A 22,941-nucleotide genomic window follows, 5' to 3' on the forward strand; every position below is an offset into this window, starting at 1 on the left:
TATCTCGTTATATAATAGTCAAGAAGTTATATATAATCAAGACTATATATAAAAATCAAGATCTTGAATGCTAATGAAGATGTTATATGGTAATTAAGACGAAAGATACTAATCAATATGTTTATACTATATATATATATATATATATATATATATATATATATATATATATATATATATATGTGTGTGTGTGTGTGTGTGTGTGTGTGTGTGTGTGTGTGTGTGTGTGTGTGTGTGTGTGTGTGTGTGTGTGTGTGTGTGTGTGTGTGTGTACTCACCTAGTTGTACTCACCTAGTTGTGTTTGCGGGGGTTGAGCTCTGGCTCTTTGGTCCCGCCTCTCAACCGTCAATCAACAGGTGTACAGATTCCTGAGCCTATCGGGCTCTGTCATATCTACACTTGAAACTGTGTATGGAGTCAGCCTCCACCACATCACCCCCTAATGCATTCCATTTGTCAACCACTCTGACACTAAAAAAGTTCTTTCTAATATCTCTGTGGCTCATTTGGGCACTCAGTTTCCACCTGTGTCCCCTTGTGCGTGTTCCCCTTGTGTTAAATAGACTGTCTTTATCTACCCTATCAATCCCCTTCAGAATCTTGAATGTGGTGATCATGTCCCCCCTAACTCTTCTGTCTTCCAGCGAAGTGAGGTTTAATTCCCGTAGTCTCTCCTCGTAGCTCATACCTCTCAGCTCTGTGTGTGTGTGTGTGTGTGTGTGTGTGTGTGTGTGTGTGTGTGTGTGTGTGTGTGTGTGTGTGTGTGTATGTGTGTGTGTATATATATGTATATGTATACGTATATGTCCATCATAAATGCACTTTTAGGCCTTAGGAGGTAAATGTTTGATTTTCATTTAGTAATTTTCCACCTTATCATTGGCCAGTAAGGGCCAGGGTGTCGGCCATCCTTAGGGATCCTCTCCTCCAAGCTGGACAATTACATCAAGCCAATTGGGCAGTTTACGGGAGCCTTGGGAAGTGGGCAGGAAGAAATGGGGCGAGGACGTGGAACAATTTCCCAGATGAGAACACTCAGGTGGGAAATTTGGAGGTGGTGTTGGTTGTAGTGGTGGTGGCGATGGTTGTAGTGGTGGTAACAATGGTGGTAGTGATGGTGACTGATTGTTGTTGTTGATGTAGTTGACGTAATTGTTGTTGCTAGAATATTCCTGCGCGGGCCCTAAGCCTCTAGCTGGCCCACTCAGTGTTAGTCGTTGTAGCTGACCCACTCAGTGTTAGTCGTTGTAGGTGGCCCACTCAGTGTTAGTCGTTCTAGGTGGCCCACTCAGTGTTAGTCGTTCTAGCTGGCTCACTCAGTGTTTGTCGTTTTAGCTGGTCCACTCAGTGTTAGTCATTGTAGGTGGCCCACTCAGTGTTAGTCGTTGTAGGTGGCCCACTCAGTGTTAGTCGTTGTAGGTGGCCCACTCAGTGTTAGTCGTTGTAGGTGGCCCACTCAGTGTTAGTCGTTGTAGGTGGCCCACTCAGTGTTAGTCGTTGTAGGTGGCCCACTCAGTGTTAGTCGTTGTAGGTGGCCCACTCAGTGTTAGTCGTTGTAGGTGGCCCACTCAGTGTTAGTCGTTGTAGGTGGCCCACTCAGTGTTAGTCGTTGTAGGTGGCCCACTCAGTGTTAGTCGTTGTAGGTGGCCCACTCAGTGTTAGTCGTTTCTATCTTAAGCTGTGGATGAGTATTTATGACTCTTATGGTGGCTTTAGGAAGATTATCTCCAATGTGTTTAACAAGTTCTTCTGCTCTGTTGAATATCAGTTATCAGCTTGTTTGGTGTGTGTAACTGTTCACTGTGTTAGATAATGTTCAAGTTGTCTGTCGGGCATTTCTCCAGTGCTGACATTTCCTCTCATCTTCTGGAACCTGTAAGTCTATTTCCCATGCACATGGGTATCCCAGCCTGATGCGATGGAGGTGTACTTCTGTTGTTCTACTGCTTCTTTTCGTCAAATTAAGTGGTTAGTAGTTGGTTGCGTTCTTGTACCAACCTGTATATCCTGCAACCCGTTCTCGCACTTGCTTATAGTCAATATCTTGTTTATGAATAAATGCATATGTGACATACTAATTTATGATCGTGATGTTGCAACTGCTGTGTTGTGGTGACTGTACGAGAAGGGTAATGGTAGTGACGATGGTGGCAGAACCATCTGCCACAATTCTGAGTGTGGATTCTGATTCAGACAGAACCAAAATCTGACCAATATTGATGTTTAATACATCAACGTTGATGCAATGTCCATAACTATACGGGTGCGACCTTTGACCCTATGTTATACTGATGACATAAGACTGGCTTTTGAGACAAGGCAGTGAACTTTTGAAACAAGGTAGTGAACTTTTGAAACAAGGTAGTGAACTTTTGAAACAAGGTAGTGAACTTTTGAAACAAGGTAGTGAACTTTTGAAACAAGGTAGTGAACTTTTGAAACAAGGTAGTGAACTTTTGAGACAAGGTAGTGAACTTTTGAGACAAGGTAGCCGAGAGTGAGACGATATTAGTGGCTCACAAGACACCTAAAGTGTCTGGAGGGCCACAACCTAGCTTGTCCCCGGGAGTATGAGACACTCTCTCGTATACTTGTATGACCTGGCCTCAAGTCTGACCTCAAGTCTGGGTGAGAGCAGATACAGTGAGACCACAGTTTTTAAGTCATTCTTACGTTTCTCGTATACTCTCTCTCTCTCTCTCTCTCTCTCTCTCTCTCTCTCTCTCTCTCTCTCTCTCTCTCTCTCTCTCTCTCTCTCTCTCTCTCTCTCTCTCTCTCTTTCTTTCTCTTTCTTTCTCTCTCTCTCTCTCTCTCTCTCTCTCTCTCTCTCTCTCTCTCTCTCTCTCTCTCTCTCTCTCTCTCTCTCTCTCTCTCTCTCTCTCTCTCTCTCTCTCTCTCTCTCTTCCTTTCATCAATTCACACATTGATACAGAGGAGCAGAATTAAACTATATTGTATTTTGAGTAAATAATTGTATACATTGCAGTGCATCTGACATTTTGTGATGTGCAAATTGAGTAATGACTCCCAACAATTAATTGTTCCCGCTGGTAATGCGTGCCAGCCTGCAGACAAACAAACTCGTGGATGCTTTCTTTCATGATACTTCGCTTGGAATTTCGACTCTGCTGAACAATCATTAAAATAAATTTAGCAGGAATAAATGTAACATACAGACTGTTTCAGACAACTTAATGTTAGCTGGTGTTATTATTGCCAGAGTTATTATTGTTATTATTGAGACAAAATCAGTAGGAGTCATGAGCTGGATTCGAACCTATGCTCTGGGTACACCCAAGCACACGCTTATTATTTTTCAACCACACACACACATACTTGAGAGGCGGGACCAAAGAGCCAAAGCTCAACCCCCCGCAACCACAACTAAGTGAGTATACACACACACACACACACACACACACAATCCCTGTTGATTGATGGCTGAGAGGCGGGACCAAAGAGCCAGAGCTAAACCCCCGCAAGCACAATTAGGTGAGTACACATACACACACACGAACGATCCAAGAGCCCGTGCTCGATCCTGCAAGCACAAATAGGAGAGTACACTCCCTACAGATATGTCTGACCATTAAACACGAAATAATGCTAGAGACATGATTACCCCATACAAAATCCACAGAGGAATAGAAGACAGACAAGGACAGGTTATTTACCATGAGTGCCACACGAACAAGGGAACATAAATGGAGATACCTAAATGAGCCACTGAGTCATCAGAAATAACTACATCAGTGTCAGAGTAGCGAAGAGTTGGAATGATGAAGTCAAATACAGGAGGCAAACTTCATACCAAGTTTAAAAATGCAAAAGGCTCAAGAATCTATAGGCGATTAAAGATAGAGAGGCGGGACTAAAGAGCTGAAGCTCATCCCCAACAAGCACAATTATCAAATGTGCATACAGGTTTACAGCTCTTGTTGTAAACTGTAAATTTTTCTTGTAATTTGTAAATGCCTAGGGAAGAGTTGGGATGGAGGGGGATGGGAGGGGAGGATCTGGCCAGCAAATTAGTTTTGGACTAATTACTGAGGCTGTTGTGTCTCTCCTCTGGCATAATGACACGGGTTTCAGTGCTTCAGTGGCTTGTTCAGTGTCTGTTCAGTTTTCACTCCGCTTTTTGGATGATTTTTCATGTGTGTCCTCTAGGTCATTATCTCTCAGAATGTTCGGTAATATGTTTATGACTTGTGATGTGTCTATGTATGTATTAACACGATGTTCTGAACGGGGTGAGAATAGCTTGAGCTACCTCATCCCTTTGTGTGTATTTTACCTCAATAAACTTATTTCAATTTCAGGTCGTTAGTAAGTGTTGGCTGTACTTTCTATAATATATTTGTATAAAAACAATAACTGCTGGTTTCTTTAGTTGTGTATATATATTGGTTGAATGTTTTTGTCGATCTCTCAGTCAAGACTTTCATAAAGGTATACCCAGTCCTATAAGGTCCGATATACAATCTTATACTATCAAGATACAGGTGATGAGTCACAATAACGTGGCTAAAGTAAGTTGACCAGACCACACACTAGAAGGTGAAGGGACGACGACGTTTCGGTCCGTCCTGGACCATTCTCAAGTCCTGAATCGACTTGAGAATGGTCCAGGACGGACCGAAACGTCGTCGTCCCTTCACCTTCTAGTGTGTGGTCTGGTCAACTATCAAGATACACTTCAAACCTGGTTGACAGCAGCGGCTGCAAAATATTATAAGACATACAAATTCACTCAAACCTCCACCCAGCCCTTAGCTGTGTCCTTGAATAAGAATCTCTCTCGTGCCCTTGAATATATTAAATTCCCCATTTTGTTCTCATTATCTGGAATAAATCTCAAATTTTTCTTGATTGTCTTAGTCCAGGCGGAAAATATTTAAATTATCTTAGAAAAGTCTTGTGATGAGCGAGAAGCAGCCGGGTGAGATTGTATTAAAGACTGTTCGAGTTAGGCCTTCGATGACGTTATTAAATCAGCGGAGCACACAGGTAAGCCTTGATTATCAAGGTAAGGTGAGGGGGGGAGGTAGGTGAGAGGAGTGGAACCAGGACAAGGTGACACACAAGGGAAAATCATCAGGACAAAGGGCAATCGAGAGTGTTCCTAAGAGGTAAATGAAAGTGAATTTAGAGAACTGACGCATAATATTATCAACATAATGGCTCGAGACGACAATAAATGGGAACAAAGTGAATTTTCTTTAAAGTTTTAATCATATGCGACAATTTGTTCTCACGGAGGTCAAAGCAAAGTGGTTCTCGATGGAACACTAATTGGTAGAGTGCAGAGCTGAGTCCAGACTCAAGGAGACTCAATCTTTCTCTCCCTATGACGAACACGAGTCTACCGCTACAGGTGAGATAATGGTAATTCTCATATGAAATACTTTTGGTAAAGACTTACTGGCTTCTGCTTGAATTTCAGGTCCGGTTCTGAATTCTGGGTAAACACTCACTAACTCCTGTCTTGCTCTCTGACTCTCCCTCTGTCTCTCTGTAAGAGGCTGAGTAAGGAGTCTCTCATTAACTCCTGTCTCGCTCTCTGACTATCCCTCTGTCTCTCTGTAAGAGGCTGAGTAAGGAGTCTCTCACTAAGTCCTGTCTCGCTCTCTGACTCTCCCTCTGTAAGAGACTGAGTAAGGAGTCTCTCACTAACTCCTGTCTCGCTCTCTGACTCTCCCTCTGTCTCTCTGTAAGAGACTGAGTAAGGAGTCTCTCACTAAGTCCTGTCTCGCTCTCTGACTCTCCCTCTGTAAGAGGCTGAGTAAGGAGTCTCTCACTAACTCCTGTCTTGCTCTCTGTCTCTGTCTCTAACATTAAATACACAAGAGACGCGTCCTGCCGTAAAGGAGAGAGAGCAGAGATCATCAGAGACTCAAGAGTGGAATGCTGGGTAAAGATGAATATAAAGATGGGTTTTGAGTACAAACAAAACTTGCAAATTGCAATGTGAATTATAAGATATTTGTCAACATGTTCAACACTGCAAAAACATGACGACCAAAGCTTTGTGTTCTGGATTGGAATTTTAATTGCTAGGGGCGTTGACCTTTCAAGTTTTTCGCCATTAAGACAAGACAAGACTTCTAACCACATCTCAGGCATTGGAAATTTCTAATTAGTAAAGTTCTGATAATGACTGATTTGTTTCCATTTCTGAGAAAAGCTTGTCATTGGGGTTCGATATCTCTCTCCCCCTCTCTCTCTCTCTCTCTCTCTCTCTCACACTCTTCCTCTCTCACTCTCTCTCTCTCACACTCTTCCTCTCTCACACACTCTCTCTCTCTCCCTCCCCCACTCTTCACTCTCTCTCTCTCTCCCCCACTCTCTCCCTCTCTTTCTCTCTCCCCCTCTCTCACTCTCCCTCTCTCACTCTCTCTCTCTTAAAACCTGTGTGTCTCTGATACAATAACAACTTCGATTATAGAGCGCCTAAGTACTGTCCAAAACTAATGTTAGTTAATAGTTCATGAGAATTGAAAGTCGCTTGACGTGAAGCGGGACCTTAGTTTGCATCCTGTCACTCATTTTGCGTTGCCAAGAATTGACAATCTTGTGTCAAAACTCCCAACAACCTTACAAGGAATATATTAAAAGTAGTTTATTAATGTTTTCTGTGACTGAAGCTAAATTGGCTGCAACCTTTTTTTTTTAATTGGGTTGATTTACACGTCAGAGGGGAACTTCGAGACTCCGCGGCAGTAATGGGCGAATGATTTACATGCAATTGAAGAAAATCACCAACTTCTCGTGTGTAGTATTTTAAATTAGAACTAAGAAGTTTAAAATTCGTCCCTTTTCTGTGGTTCGTTTAAAAGAAAATGGATAAAATTATTCGGATTTGTAGACAATATTGAATTAAATATAAAATTATCTAATTTGTTCTGTCCCAATACATGATGCACAGTGGGTTTCCCCCTCTCCACACGCGCACGCACGCACGCACACACACACTGGGGCCCCTGATAGCCTGGTGGATAGCGCGCAGGACTCGTAATTCTTTGGCGTGGGTTCGCCCCTCCCCCCCTTTTTTGTACATAGGTGGGTATAGGAACAAATGACACCTGTTAGCAAGGCTTTCCCTTACCATAGTTCATGGAAAAGCTTACCCACTAGTTTCCCTGGAGTACCACTAGTCAAACGTTTAACGACCAGGTACCCAATCACTATTGGGTGAACAGAAGTATACACTTAAGGACCGGCGCCTAGTCAATCCTCCCAGCCTCTCCGGCCAGGATGCGAACCTAGGCCCCATCAGGAAGCGCGAGTGTGTTACCAATGCGCCACCAAGTACTTACACACACAATTCAGGGTAGTTAACACATGGAATGCAATAAATAGTGATGTGGTGGAGGTAGACTCCATACACAGTTTCAAATGTAGATATAATAGAGCCCAATAGGCTCACCGGTGGAGTGACAGTTGAGAGGCGAGACCAAAGAGCCGAAGCTCAACCCCCGCAAACATAACTAGGTGACTACACACACACACACACACACACACACACACACACACACACACACACACAGACACAGACACAGACACAGACACACACACACACACACACACACACACACACACACACACACACACCCGTCTCCCCCTCCACACTTTTCAAAATAGAAATAATTAAAAATGCAATACCTCTGCATGTCTTATTTAAATGTTATGGAATTTTTTCTTTGATCTGTGAAAAACTGTGATAATGACAAGAGCATAAACGTGTTCATTACACCGACATTAATAAATATTATAACCCGAATAATAATAATAATTATTATTATTGTGTCTGGGAACATCCAGCACATAGGTTCGAACCCTCATCAAGGCTCTTGTGGATTTGTTCATTTGATTTATCACTTTATTGTGATGTCTGTGTGTATTATTATTATTATTATTATTATTATTACAAATGTGCAAAATCGAGGAAGTCAAATAAGATACTGAAGATGAAAGAGGGAAAATAGAAATGAGAAACAGATGAAGAAATGTAACAAGTGAAGGAAGAAGGTAAAATAGACAGGACAGAAGAGGAGGAGGAGGAGGAAGAGGAAGAGGAGGAGGAGGAGGAGGAGGAGAAGGAAGAGGGAGGGAGGAAGGAAGGGCTTATCATTACAGGTTAATTACAGGTTAATTACAGGTTAACTACAGGTAAGAGTCAGTAAACAGAATTCTTGAGGAGGATCTGTGTGTTTTCTTCAAGATTATACGCTCGGCGCCAAGTGAATGAAGCAAAGACCATTGCGAAACCTGTGTATTATTTTGGTCCGTCTATTTCACATTTTGACCTCTCTTCCGCCTCTTTAATGGCCAGATATACACATACTGGTATTATATAAAACAAAACCCATACTTATTTAATTGTCAGCGGTAGTCATAACAATCAGTAATATGTGAGAAACATATGCATATATATATATATATATATATATATATATATATATATATATAATGTTTCTCACATATGAAAAATCATTTTGAGGCAGTGGGGGTGACTCGAACCAGCGTCCTGGTGATCCCAGACACCTGTCTTAACCCCTCAGCCACGATAGGACAAAAGCCAACGAACCCAAGACTCAACTGAATTCATTGGGAGGTTCTGGAGGCTCGAATTGGTGCCCAATCAGGATTTTTATGGTCTGCCCGTCTGCACTCTGACCAGCGGGTAATGGTGTTCACACTCTTTCAGATCAGTGAATTCACTAGAGTTCCGGGTTGGTTGATCTTTGGGGATATCGTGGCTAAGTGGGTTAAGGCACGTGTCTGGGAATCCCTAGAACGCTGGTTCGAGTCACCCAACTGCCTCAAAATGATTTTCTCATACATATAATATATATAAAATCGAAGCAGAAAACTTAAAAATCGGGAGGATTTAAAAGCTGCAGAATTTTAAGCCAAAGAACTCGTGTTGGAGTGATAGCGGTGATTGGTGTACACAACAGCGACACTCTGACAGGTTCAATCGTGTGTGTGTTGACTTGTCAGGGTTTTATTGCCAGTTCGGGTTTGCTGACATCAAAGACAAAGTTACCCCTCAAAAAGCACTTCAGTGGTTTGCACGCGATGCCGTGGGTGTGGCAAGTGGCTGGCGCCTCTCTCGCTGTTTTTGTCGTGAAAAGCTGTGTTTCTAACTTCCAGGAAATATTTGAGTTATTAGATTTACAAAGGTACACTATCCTGTGGAGTTTAATGGAAAGTGGCTGGCGTCTCTCTCGCTGGTTTTGTCGTGAAAAGCTGTGTTTCTAACTTCCAGGAAATATTTGAGTTATTTGATTTACAAAGGTACACTATCCTGTGGAGTTTAATGGAAAGTGAATGTTGAAAAGTATCGAATGGTTTAATCCTGGTTTTCTACCATCTGTTCGTTGGTGTTGGGTCTAATGCCTATCACGGGAGGGTAATTAAGGCCAAGACAATACCTTACTGGCCAACTAGCAATTATACTTTAGTCTTGACTGTTATCCAGGACTAAAGTAAACTACTGGAAATATATAGCTCTTGAAATAGAACATTCTCTGTAACTAGCTGACATTGTAACTATAAGGTGTGAAGGATAGGTGAAATTGTTTATGTAATAATCTAAGATGAGGTCTGATAAAGACCTTTTGTGCCCTCTGTAACCTTTTGGCGCTACCGCTGGGAGCTGGTCGGCCGAGCGGACAGCACGCGGGACTTGTGATCCTGTGGTCCTGGGTTCGATCCCAGGCGCCGGCGAGAAACAATGGGCAGAGTTTCTTTCACCCTATGCCCCTGTTACCTAGCAGTAAATTAGGTACCTGGGTGTTAGTCAGCTGTCACGGGCTGCTTCCTGGGGGTGGAGGCCTGGTCGAGGACCGGGCCGCGGGGACACTAAAGCCCCGAAATCATCTCAAGATAACCGCTCACAGGATGAGTATGGGGGTGCACAATAATCTAGCCGCCTCCGGCGGCACAATCAAATCATCAATCTCAGTGTATATAAACTGAGAAGTGTATATACATCAAGGTGTATATTCTCATTTCGTTAGTTTATACGTAGTGTCAATCATTCATAATCTACCCCGATACAATACTACGTATACTGACAGTCGGTGATGTTGACAAGTCAGTATTCAATAGACACATTTGGCAACCATTTGACAGCATCTCTTATGCGGTATAATAAAATATTTTATTTTATTATATATATATATGGGGGGATTATGTTCGTAGGCTTAGGTAAGGTACTTTTGGTACGGTGATTTATAAGTGTTCACAGTACAAGCTGGAGGCTGACAAGCCGGAAACGACTGAAACATCTCTCGAGTCATAGCTACGAACATGGTTAATTACACAACCCGTCCTCATCAACAAATGCCAAATGATCGTTACTCTAGTAGTTAAACTTCCTGTTTATGAATGATAAACGGTTTAACCACGACTCACAACTGATGATGTTTAACCATGTCTCGAATAGTGCTTCGCTGACGACCTCTGTTCGAAGTTCAACTCTGTACCCGCCAAACACACACCGAAACTACGACGTTGGTACAACGTTCGAACAAGTTTTAACACCTCCTAACCAGTTATAACAACCAATATAGCAAGTTGTAACAACGTTCTAATACGTCATAAACACGTTAAGCCAAGATGTAACAACTTTATTACAAGTTGTAACAAGCGGAAAATAGAGACAGTTTCGGTTTGTGTTTCCAGGGTATATGTGCTTCACCTTTCATGGAGCACATACAAAGTTGCATACACGGGTGTGTGTGTGAAAAAAGTTATTAGTTAGTAACAGTTGATTGATTGACAGTTGAGAGGCGGGCCGAAGAAGCAGAGCTCAACCCTCGCAAGCACAACTAAGTGAATACCTATGTATTTCAAATGTAAATAACTGCCAACAGACCCTAAACACCTAGCCTATGCCGAACTATATATGGAATACGAATATATATTTCTATTCATTTATATATATTAGGAAAACTATTTTTAATACACAATTCGTTAAAATTTATGAATGCGTCGTCGGGGTCGGCCGCCGTTTTAATGAGCCTAGCCTGAGGACAGGTTACAATTAGAAGACTGACTCACGTATATTCAAATAAATCAAATTTAAAATGTTAAGTTTTGAAAGTGATAGCCTAGGCTTATAAACTCAACTGATGAAATGAAAACTCAGGTGTATCACAACTGATTGCATTTGAAGCTTTTCTCTATCTTTTGTTGGTCAATGTATAATGCTTTTCTGTTTTGTAGGTCAATGTATAGTGCTTTTCTCTATGTTTTGTCGGTCAATGTATAATGTTTTTGTTTTGTAGGTCAATGTATAATGCTTTTCTCTATGTTTTGTCGGTCAATGTATAATGCTCGCAATAGACCATCAAAACTAAAGGGATGGCGAGTTCACGATGTTCAAAATCTGGACTATCTCATCCCTTAATCCGATTCTGTTCGAAGATATGATTAGGGACACGCTCATTCACGTCTAGCCTGTGCTGTAAACACTCCAAAAACAATATTACTAAACTACCTTACGTAATCTAATCCAAGCCTAATTATGCATAAACCCACCACACACAATAAAACCTATTTGAGAAGTTAATGGTTGCTGGATTGTTCAATTGAACAAAGAAGCACGATTGTTAAAATAAACAGCTGGATTGTTCGAATTGGCATAACGGCTGGATTGTTCGAATTGGCATAACGGCTGGATTGTTCGAATTGGCATAACGGCTGGATTGTTCGAATTGGCATAACGGCTGGATTGTTCGAATTGGCATAACGGCTGGATTGTTCGAATTGGCATAACGGCTGGATTGTTCGAATTGGCATAACGGCTGGATTGTTCGAATTGGCATAACGGCTCGATTGTTCGAATTGGCATAACGGCTGGATTGTTCGAATTGGCATAGCAGTTGGAATGCTCGAATGGTAATAACGACCGGATCTACTTAGCAAAACAAGAGAGCTGTGAGCAGTAGTCGGTATTATACATGATAATCTGACTGCATTCCCCTCATTCACCTGACATAATGAGCGAATTAGCACAGTGGCATTTAAACAATGATTAAATTTGTAGTGTCCTGCTGCCATGGTGACTATATAGAAAGGCTTTCACAGACATACGCTCTCACACACACACGTTCTCAAAGATACATACACGTTCTCACATACATAACACGCTCTCGTATACACATATACACATTCTATTATACGCATACACTAGCTCACTCTCTCTCTCTCTCACACACATACTCAACTAATTGCTACAGCACAAAGTCAGTCCTCGCCTGCCTTTGAATATTTTGAACGCTGGTGTAAATCGTTGTTTTAAATACCTGATTAATTCGGATTAGAAACGCAATTACGTTGTGTCTTTGTAAGTTGGTACAAAGGTCCCAATTCACCAGTGGCGTTTTAGGGTGATCTTGTAAGTGGGAAAATTGGTTTTCACGGGCAAATTTGAATTGAAATTGTGAATATAGTGAGTAAATGGATAAAGAGGGAATTGTTAAGAGATTAGGGGGTAGGATAATATGAAATAAGAATAGGGAGAGAGCGAGGGGGTCATGGGTAATTTGCAATAAGTTAAATGCTAATTAGTTAGAAGTATACGACAATGGGTAATAGACGAAAGAGAAAACCCCACATTAAATGGTCAGTTGATGAATTTGAAGAATAAAACCACTGCCAGAAGACGTAGTGGAATTACGGGTTATTCATGCCCGTGCCACCTCTTAGGTGGCTTAATCTTTATCAATCAATCAATCACGTAGTGAAAATAATAATAGAGGTGTATGTTGACCAGACCACACACTAGAAGGTGAAGGGACGATCGACTTGAGAATGGTCCAGGACGGACCGAAACGTCGTCGTCCCTTCGCCTTCTAGTGTGTGGTCTGGTCAACATACTTTAGGCACGTTATTGTGACTCATCGCCTGCAATAGAGGTGTATAAGCACACGGGAACAACGTACAATGGAAAGAAAATAGGATAACGTGCACGCTCATCTTTCTTGTGCTGGCCATCTCATCTTATACGCATTAGCAAAGATATATTTACTGTATACACAAGTATACTTCGCTTCTTTGCGTATATACACCCTGGTATAGGCAATGATCATTTTATTACAGGGGGAGGCAAGTATGGCTTGTGTATGAATTAAAGTAAAAAATTCATTCGAAGCAGAGAATGTTTCTATATTTATTTTCACAATTTTCAAATTCTAGCCAACATGCACAGATACGCACACCGACAGCCTGTACCCAAAGACACGTACACGCATGTAGCCTACATGCACACACACACACATTTTCTACTTACACAAAAATCACCCTCATACACACACAAGTCCATACACATTTACACACACACAGACACATACACTATATTACCTGTAGACATAAACTCACACTCCCACACTCACAAGTTCAAGTTCAAGTATGTTTATTGAGATAAGAAAGAAATACATCTCAAAGGGATAGAGTAGCTTAGGCTATTTCTACCCCCCAGTGCAAACACACACACTCACAAGCACCAGCGCACACCCACACATCACACACAAAAGACACCACTCTATATACCAACGATGAGAGCAAAAATAGAGTCCTTCTCTAGCATGTCGCGAATATTCCTGGCGGTATATTCGTCCAGCCGGGAGCGGTATGCCAAGTTCATACGTTCTCTGTACTATGACGATCCTGCGACTGATTTGCATACAAGCTGTCCCGGTCTGCTGTTATGTTCGCTAGCGGAAAAGGGATTGTGGGAGAGAGAGTGGGAGAGACAGAGGACGTGAGGAAGAGAGGGAAGGAAGGGTGAATATTTTTGAAGATAGAATGAAAGAAATAATGTCAATATTTACCGAAAATAATGAATAATAATAAATTAAATCAGAGGTTAAATTGTGTTAAATCAATGTTATAATCAGAGGCGCCATGCACAAAGTTCAAGAAAATGATTTACTGTCAGACTCGAGGCTGGCCAACACAACTCCCTGAACACCTGTGTCCTGTTAGGTCCTCACAATCTTATTCGTCATGACGTCCACCAAATGGTAAGAAATATATTAGTGAAACTCCACTACTGACCTTTTATTTTCTCTCAAGAGTACCCTCCCATTTTATCTCGGAGTACCCTGCCATTTTCTCTCAGGGTAGCCTTCCATTTTCTCTCAGAGTACCCTGCCATTTTCTCTCGGGGTAGCCTTCCATTTTCTCTTGGGGTAGCCTCCCATTTTCTCTCGGGGTAGCATTCCATTTTCTCTCAGAGTACCCTCCTATTTTCTCTCGGGATAGCCTTCCATTTTCTCTCAGAGTACCCTGCCATTTTCTCTTGGGGTAGTCTTCCATTTTCTCTCAGAGTACCCTCCAATTTTCTCTCGGGGTAGCATTCCATTTTCTCTCAGAATACCCTCCCATTTTCTCTCAGAATACCCTCCCATTTTCTCTCAGAGTACCCTCCCATTTTCTCTCGGAGTACCCTCCCATTTTCTCTCAAGAGTACCCGTCCCATTTTCTCTAAGAGTAACCTTCCATTTTCTCTTGTAGAAGCCTCCCATTTTCTGCCAGAGTTGATATTAATGTCCACATTCGTAAAACTTTCACGCCTCGCTAATTAGCGTAGATATAATATAATTAGCGCCATGAATCCGTCCTGACCGATATAGCTTTGATCTTTTCCAATGTTATAATAATCATAACTCATACACTTGACCCTTATTCCGTTTTCGCGCCGCCAAAACGAGAATCCGCCTCAACGATCCGGATTACTGAATTAAACTTGACAAAGTAATTCGGACCAAGTCAGAGCGTACTAAGGGGAATTTAGGTCAAGCTCCGTAAGGCGAATTTGTTTCTAATTTAGATTTTTTTTTTAATATGTGCAATTAGTTGAGTATGAGGTGATTTGCTGCTCTATTTGTTCGGTTTAAAGACTCGGAAATACGCCTGTGTCGTTTTGAAACTCGTATACGTGCATATCAGGATTCAGAGAAACTAGTCTTGTTAGCCCTCATTGGCTGATAATTTCACCGTTTTTTCAAGCCAATCAGATAACGCCACTTGTTACCCCCCCCCCACCCCCATCCAGTCAAATTTGCCCCCCGTAATCTACACCCATCCGCCCGCAATCTACACCCATGCGCCCGCAATCTACACCCACGCGCCCGCGATCTACACCCATGCGCCCGCAATCTACACCCATGCGCCCGCGATCTACACCCACGCGCCCGCGATCTACACCCACGCGCCCGCGATCTACACCCACGCGCCCGCGATCTACACCCAAGCGCCCGCAATCTACACCCAGTGTTAACTTACACCCACTGTAATCGGGCCGCCAATGTCTGGTAAACATCTTATGCAAGTTTACTGCTGCAGTAAGTCTTAACTCTCTGGGTGTAACTGGTGGGTGAAAGTCTTAACTCTCTGGGTGTAACTGGTGGGTGAAAGTCTTAACTCTCTGGGTGTAACTGGTGGGTGAAAGTCTTAACTCTCTGAGTGTAACTGGTGGGTGAAAGTCTTAACACTCTGGGTGTAGCTACGACTTTCGTCCTGCGTTACACAATTGTGTATTGTGTTAAAATTATTGCAGAGGTACATGCAATTAATTGTAAACGTGTATGCGTGTGTATGTAGGTATGTATATATATGTCCTTTTATCGAGCTTCAGCTACTGGATGCAACTTTTAGATATTAATCGCCAGTATAATGCGTGTTCCATGTCATCACAGGTCATGTTGTATAGGCGGGAATACAATGCCTCGCATCTTAATTCATTCTACAATTCTTCTCTACAATAACACGGAAGGACTACGTAATATGTCTGTGATTCACCTGTGTATTCTCTATGTTACTCTACAACTGGTCTAACGTTCGTAGTTTACTGCGTTTTAAATGCTTTCTTGCTCGAAGTAACCCATCTTGAAGAAATTATTATTACATAACTATGTAACAATATAGGATACACATTCTTACTTAACAACTTTATGGACTACATTAACCAGAAGACTTCAGAGATGAGTTGAGACTAAATTAAGTGACTAACAATACCTGTACAATGGTTGACACATGTTATCATAGGAATAGATACCAAACACGTGTCATCTCCTATCTTGGTTATCTTGAGATGATTTCGGGGCTCAGCGTTCCCGCGGCCCGGTCCTCGACCAGGCCTCCTTTTTGTTACACATCCCCAGGAAGCAGCCCGTATCAGCTGTCTAACTCCCAGGTACCTATTTACTAATAGGTAACAGGGGCATCAGGATGAAAGAAACTCTGCCCATTTGTTTCCGCTTCCACCGGGGATCGAACCCGGAGCCTCAGGACTACGAATCCGAAGCGCTGTCCACTCATCTGAGGCCCCCATTACCACAAACATGGAAGAATTTTGAATTATCTATATAACCCCCATTTGAAGGTACAATAACCCCCACAGGAACGTCATGTATCTATGAAGAAATATTAAAGCTATGACGTGAGCTCGAACACGCGTCCCTGGGCCCCCCAAGGACGCGTGTTCAATCCTATTCTATAGCTTCAATATCCCCCCCCCACCGTATCAATGTCCTGTAAGATTACAGAGTATCGGTTATCAAACTACTGACGACTCATGTAATTAACTACACCACAAATGACTCTTTTTGGCTAGACACAAACTATTTTTAAGCTGAAATCAAGTCCAATAGCAGATAAAGGGGTTAAGCCTTTTCCAGTCATTGCTAAATCGTGAACCAGAGCCATGCGTGGGAGTCTGGCTGGACCTAACGTTACATTCAAGTGAGAAAATTGAAATTAATTTTAGAGATCAGACGAGTTGCTAAGGTTGGGAGACGTGAGAAGTGTGGGTGGAGTTCCGACCATCACATCTTCTCATTACCGTACCTTTGATCTCATTAACCTGCTTGTGATTTCCAAAGGTGCTTTGTTAAGGTCCACACGGAAACCTCAATGCATTCTCTGCAGGCATAAGAAGTCTTACATCCTTACTTTCTGGCATACGAAAGCCTTCAGCATTACTGTCCGGCATACAAGGGTCTTCAGCATTACTGTCAGGCATATAGTGCGCTATGATCATCAATGAATTGACACGCATTTTCAACGAAACGTATATTATTTTCCTCAACGATAGTTTTAGGCAAATATGTTTACTAATTTTCAATCAACCATAATGGTATAAATTAAAACCTGTCGTGAATTGTCTTTAATGTCATCTAATGAACCGAATTTATTTGGAAATTCCTTTCCGAGCGCGTACATTGGCATGCATGGAATTTTGGTTTCCCAATCAGTTGTATCTAAAAACTGCACAAAACGCTAACACACCAGGGAGTTCAAACACAGAGCTCTAGCACAATAAAGTTATAACATAACATGGAGCTTGAAGCCAATAGAGGTCTAACACAACAGGATAGAAACTAACAAAATAGCCCTAACACACACCTCTAGAACAGGACACCCAACTCACACAACTTTAAAAGCATCAAAGGGAAAAACATACAAACTTCATTCTCTGCAATTTGTATGAATTGCAAAGAGTATTATGTGATGGCACACACCCTGCTATATGCAACTGGCAATAATGTGAACAAATTACACTGGCGTAATCGGCTTTCATGTAACCTTTGCAATAATCATGACTTACACTATGAAATCTGTATTGCATGATATTACACAGGTAATGTGATGCAATATTCCTTTTTAGTAAGCCCAGATGGTATTATGTAACATGGATCAGTGTACGTGTTGGTATAAGTCTCCAGGGCAAGACTGAACCCAATGACATGTAATGAGTGTATTTAGATAAGCCGTTCTTCCTCCCAACATATGTAACTAATTATAATGATATTAGAGTTTTCTGTGTGTCCCAATTTTTCCACAATGAACTTCTAGCGTTTGTGATGAAGCATTTTAATTACCAGGTATTGAGGCTGATAAAGATGTGCTTAATTGGGGGGTAGTTGGGGCCGCCCTCATGACAATACAATTAGTAACTGCACAGTAATTACAGATACATAATCCCTTACTGCTGTTATTTTAGGATATTTTGAAAGCTATTACCTTTGATTATAATTTAGATGAACTGCTGTGTTTGTTATCTTGATTACCTGTCGTCTCCTCCTTCAGTTATCATGACATGTTCTTTCGTGTATTTCCAATCTCCTGTGTCCTCTCCTCCAGCTTTCAGTATCATACCCTAGCCACGTACCCCCCTTCAGTGAGGTTTTGAACCAATCTGAATGTTGCAATAGATAGGTTGAATCAGTCTGGATGTTGCAATAGATAGGTTGAATCAGTCTGAATGTTGCAATAGATAGGTTGAATCAGTCTGAATGTTGCAATAGATAGGTTGAATCAGTCTGAATGTTGCAATAGATAGGTTGAATCAGTCTGAATGTTATAATATATATATTTATTGCTGTAATTGGATGCTGCAATTTCTTGAATGACTGTATGATACAATGTGTATGTCGGGTATGATTGTATGATGTAGTTTGTATGTTGATAAGTCTGTATGATGTACAGTGTAGATTGGATGTCAATATATGGATTAGCACTACCGTTGCATTGTATGGTGTTTTACTTTGCTATCGTCGTGGATAGGTCTGCACTTTGCAATATTTTAAGAATATGTATTAATGTTGGAGTATTTCATGGATAGGTTTGGATGGCGCAATGAATTTCTTTGGGATTTTTTGGTATGAATCTTTTTTTTTAAATCTGGGTATAATATATTAAAATATCATACCCAGGAAGCCATACATACATAAATATCATATTTTAAAATATCAGATTTGTTTAAAATCTAAGTATTCCTACCCAGATCTGTTTAAAATCTGAGTATTCCTACCCAGATCTGTTTAAAATCTGAGTATTCCTACCCAGATCTGTTTAAAATCTGAGTATTCCTACCCAGATCTGTTTAAAATCTGAGTATTCCTACCCAGATCTGTTTAAAATCTGAGTATTCCTACCCAGATCTGTTTAAAATCTGAGTATTCCTACCCAGATCTGTTTAAAATCTGAGTATTCCTACCCAGATCTGTTTAAAATCTGAGTATTCCTACCCAGATCTGTTTAAAATCTGAGTATTCCTACCCAGATCTGTTTAAAATCTGAGTATTCCTACCCAGATCTGTTTAAAATCTGAGTATTCCTACCCAGTTCTGTTTAAAATCTGAGTATTCCTACCCAGATCTGTTTAAAATCTGAGTATTCCTACCCAGTTCTGTTTAAAATCTGAGTATTCCTACCCAGATCTGTTTAAAATCTGAGTATTCCTACCCAGATCTGTTTAAAATCTGAGTATTCCTACCCAGTTCTGTTTAAAATCTGAGTATTCCTACCCAGATCTGTTTAAAATCTGAGTATTCCTACCCAGATCTGTTTAAAATCTGAGTATTCCTACCCAGATCTGTTTAAAATCTGAGTATTCCTACCCAGATTTTAAAATAAGATTTTAAATTTAGGTATGGCAGAAAATGTTCACTGGCTTGTTGCTTGTTACATGTTACATCGTCCGGAGCGTTTCCACTGAACCGTGTTGTTAACAGATCAGGAATCTGTCCGGAATAAAATGTCAAAAATTCGTTGCACTGATTACTTCAGGGTATTTTCAGACATAATAATCAATGAAAATTCTACTCCCGAGTTCAAATAAATATTTGATTATCGTTCATGCCTTCAAATATATTTTTCACTTTCAAACAAAAAAAAAATTAGAATCGTCAACGGATTTGTAACAAATGAAAATAAAAATTACCCTTGAAGTATACTCGATAATACTTGAAGTATACTCGATAGTACTCGATAATTGTATTTAAAGTCTGTGTAACTGTCGATAATGAGGACATTTTTTTTCTTTTTTCTTTTTTCTTTCATTATGTTAGTGGTTGCTACATGGGCAAAGAAAAAAAACTGTTGGATTTTCCTTTTTTTCCCAGGGTCGCCATTTCGTACGGGGTTATGTGACTAGCCAGCCAGCTGTGCATCACAGTTTAAAATACACCTAATTTTTCATTTTATTCATGAGACTAATAAAGGATTATGAGAATATATTTCGGATCAGGCTTTGACAGTTGCGTTCATCAGATATTTCAGATTAGTGTGTGTGTGTGTGTGTGTGTGTGTGTGTGTGTGTGTGTGTGTGTGTGTGTGTGTGTGTGTGTAATTACCTAAGTGTAGTTTAAGGATGAGAGCTACGCTCGTGGTGTCTCGTCTTCCCAGCACTCTTTGTCATTTGAAACTTTGAAACTGTGTGTGTGTGTGTGTGTGTGTGTGTGTGTGTGTGTGTGTGTGTGTGTGTGTGTGTGTGTGTGTGTGTGTGTGTAAGTGTGTACTCACCTAGTTGTGCTTGTGGGGGGGTTGAGCTTCGGCTCTTTGGTCCCGCCTCTCAACTGAATATTCACCTAGTTGTGCTTGCGGGGGATGAGCTTTGCTCTTTCGGCCCGCCTCCGAACTGTCAATCAACTATTACTAATTACTATTTTTTTTCCACACACACACACCCCTAGGAAGCAGCCCGTGACAGCTGACTAACTCCTAGGTACCTATTTACTGCTAGGTAACAGGGGCATCAGGGTGAAAGAAACTTTGCCCATTGTTTCTCGCCGGCGCCGGGAATCGAACCTCGGACCACAGGATCACGTGTCCAGCGTGTTGTCCACCCAACCACCGGCCTCCCCCGTATATGTATGTGTGTGTGTACTTAAGAGAGGTCAATTATCTCCTACGAGCGGCTCCTATTTATAACCAATCAACTTACATATTTGTCCAACATTGTCGAACGTTCGCTTGAAACAATCCGTTGAACCCACGTCTTCTACGTTACCTGGCAATCTGTTCCAAAAATCAACAAACCTGTTTTCAAACCAGTATTTACCCAGGTATTTCCTGAGTATAAACTTATCCAATTTATATCAATTGTTTCGTGTTCTATTTTGTGTCGATATATTTAATACCTTGTTAATATTTACTTGATTTTACCATTTTCATTCATTTCTATACTTCACTCATATCATTCCATCTCTCTAGAAAATATAAATTCTCTACCATCTCTCCCTCCAAATATAATATTCTCCAAACTCTTCCCCACGCTATATAACCTCCACAGATCTCCAGTATCAGCTCTTGATACTGGTAATGGCTTAAAAGGGCCACCACTTACGGGCTATTCATGCCCGTGCCACCTTTTGGGTGGCTTAATCTTCACCAATCAATCAATCAATCTTCCCCACCCACACAATATTACCCACCATGTCACCCAATATTCCCGACCATCTTTCCCCGTCACACAACATTCCCCACCCATTTCCCTACCCCCTCCCAACCACACACGCTCAAACAAAGCTACAATGTCTGTATTTCCGACCAACTCAAACAAAGTTTCCCTCGCAATATTATTCATTAATGAAACCCCACATTTGCATGTGGCTAAGCTCTGGCAGCAATTGCAGCGGTCGCCTGATTTGGGGCACTCGTTTGCAAGGTAATGTAATGTCTCCCTCGCCGGCATTCTTGCCTCCAGGAGCCCTCTGGCGACGCTCTCAGCTGGTGTTGTCTAGCTCATGTTGTCACTGATTGTGTTGCTCGCATCATTGTCTTGACATAACAGGTCTTGTGGGATTGGTAAAATTCCTTATTTGGAGCTTCGATATTAAATTTTCTTTTTTTCTTGTAATGCATTAGTAGTGTTTTTTGCCAACTTTGAAATTTGATTTAAACGTCGTGTGTGTGTATATATATATATATATATATATATATATATATATATATATATATATATATATATATATATATATATATATATATATATATATATATATATATATATATGCAATTGACGATCACAAAACACTGATCATTTTATGCGGAAAATCCACAGAGAAATATGAAATGAGGTTAACGTTTCGGCTTGTTAAAGCCTTTGTCAACCAAACTTTGGTTGACAAAGGCTTTAACAAGCCGAAACGTTCACCTCATTTCATATTTCTGTGGATTTTCCGCATATATATATATATATATATGTATGTATATATATGTATGTATATATACATATATATACATATGTATGTATATATATATACATACATATATATATATATATATATATATATATATATATATATATATATATATATATATATATATATATATATATATATGCGAACAAGCCTGAATGGTCCCCAGGACAATATGCAACTGAAAACTCACACCCCAGAAGTGACTCGAACCCATACTCCCAGAAGCAACGCAACTGGTATGTACAAGACGCCTTAATCCACTTGACCATCACGACCGGACATAATGGTCAACCGGTCGTGATGGTCAAGTGGATTAAGGCGTCTTGTACATACCAGTTGCGTTGCTTCTGGGAGTATGGGTTCGAGTCACTTCTGGGGTGTGAGTTTTCAGTTGCATATTGTCCTGGGGACCATTCAGGCTTGTTCGCATTTGTGTTCCTCACGTGTGCCCCAAAGAATGAGGTGATTTGGTAAAATGCTATGCCCAAGATTACTATCCGAGTGCCGGCGGTGGGGTGGTTCAAATAGCCTCGGCTATCACCTCATTATGTCCGGTCGTGATGGTCAAGTGGATTAAGGCGTCTTGTACATACCAGTTGCGTTGCTTCTGGGAGTATGGGTTCGAGTCACTTCTGGGGTGTGAGTTTTCAGTTATATATATATATATATATATATATATATATATATATATATATATATATATATATATATATATATATATATATATATATATATATATATATATCTTGACCAGACCACACACTAGAAGTTGAAGGGACGACGACGTTTCGGTCCGTCCTGGACCATTCTCAAGTCGATTATCAAGATATATATATCTTGATAATATTTCCATGTTCACATTTTTCCTAACATGAAGACCTAACATGTAACATGTACATGTTAGATAAGACAGAAATAAGAAAATTGAAAAAATATCAA

At 40.9% G+C, this 22,941-nt stretch overlaps 1 protein-coding gene across 1 annotated transcript in view; it reads left to right on the forward strand.

Moving 5' to 3' along the window:
* The window catches only part of LOC123746775 (growth hormone secretagogue receptor type 1-like), a 177,481-nt gene that overhangs the window by 117,690 nt on the left and 36,850 nt on the right, over window positions 1-22,941 (forward strand). The gene's annotated exons all lie outside the window — the stretch shown is intronic.

This window comes from Procambarus clarkii, chromosome 93 (assembly GCF_040958095.1).
Source record: "Procambarus clarkii isolate CNS0578487 chromosome 93, FALCON_Pclarkii_2.0, whole genome shotgun sequence".
Classification (NCBI taxonomy): domain Eukaryota; kingdom Metazoa; phylum Arthropoda; class Malacostraca; order Decapoda; family Cambaridae; genus Procambarus; species Procambarus clarkii.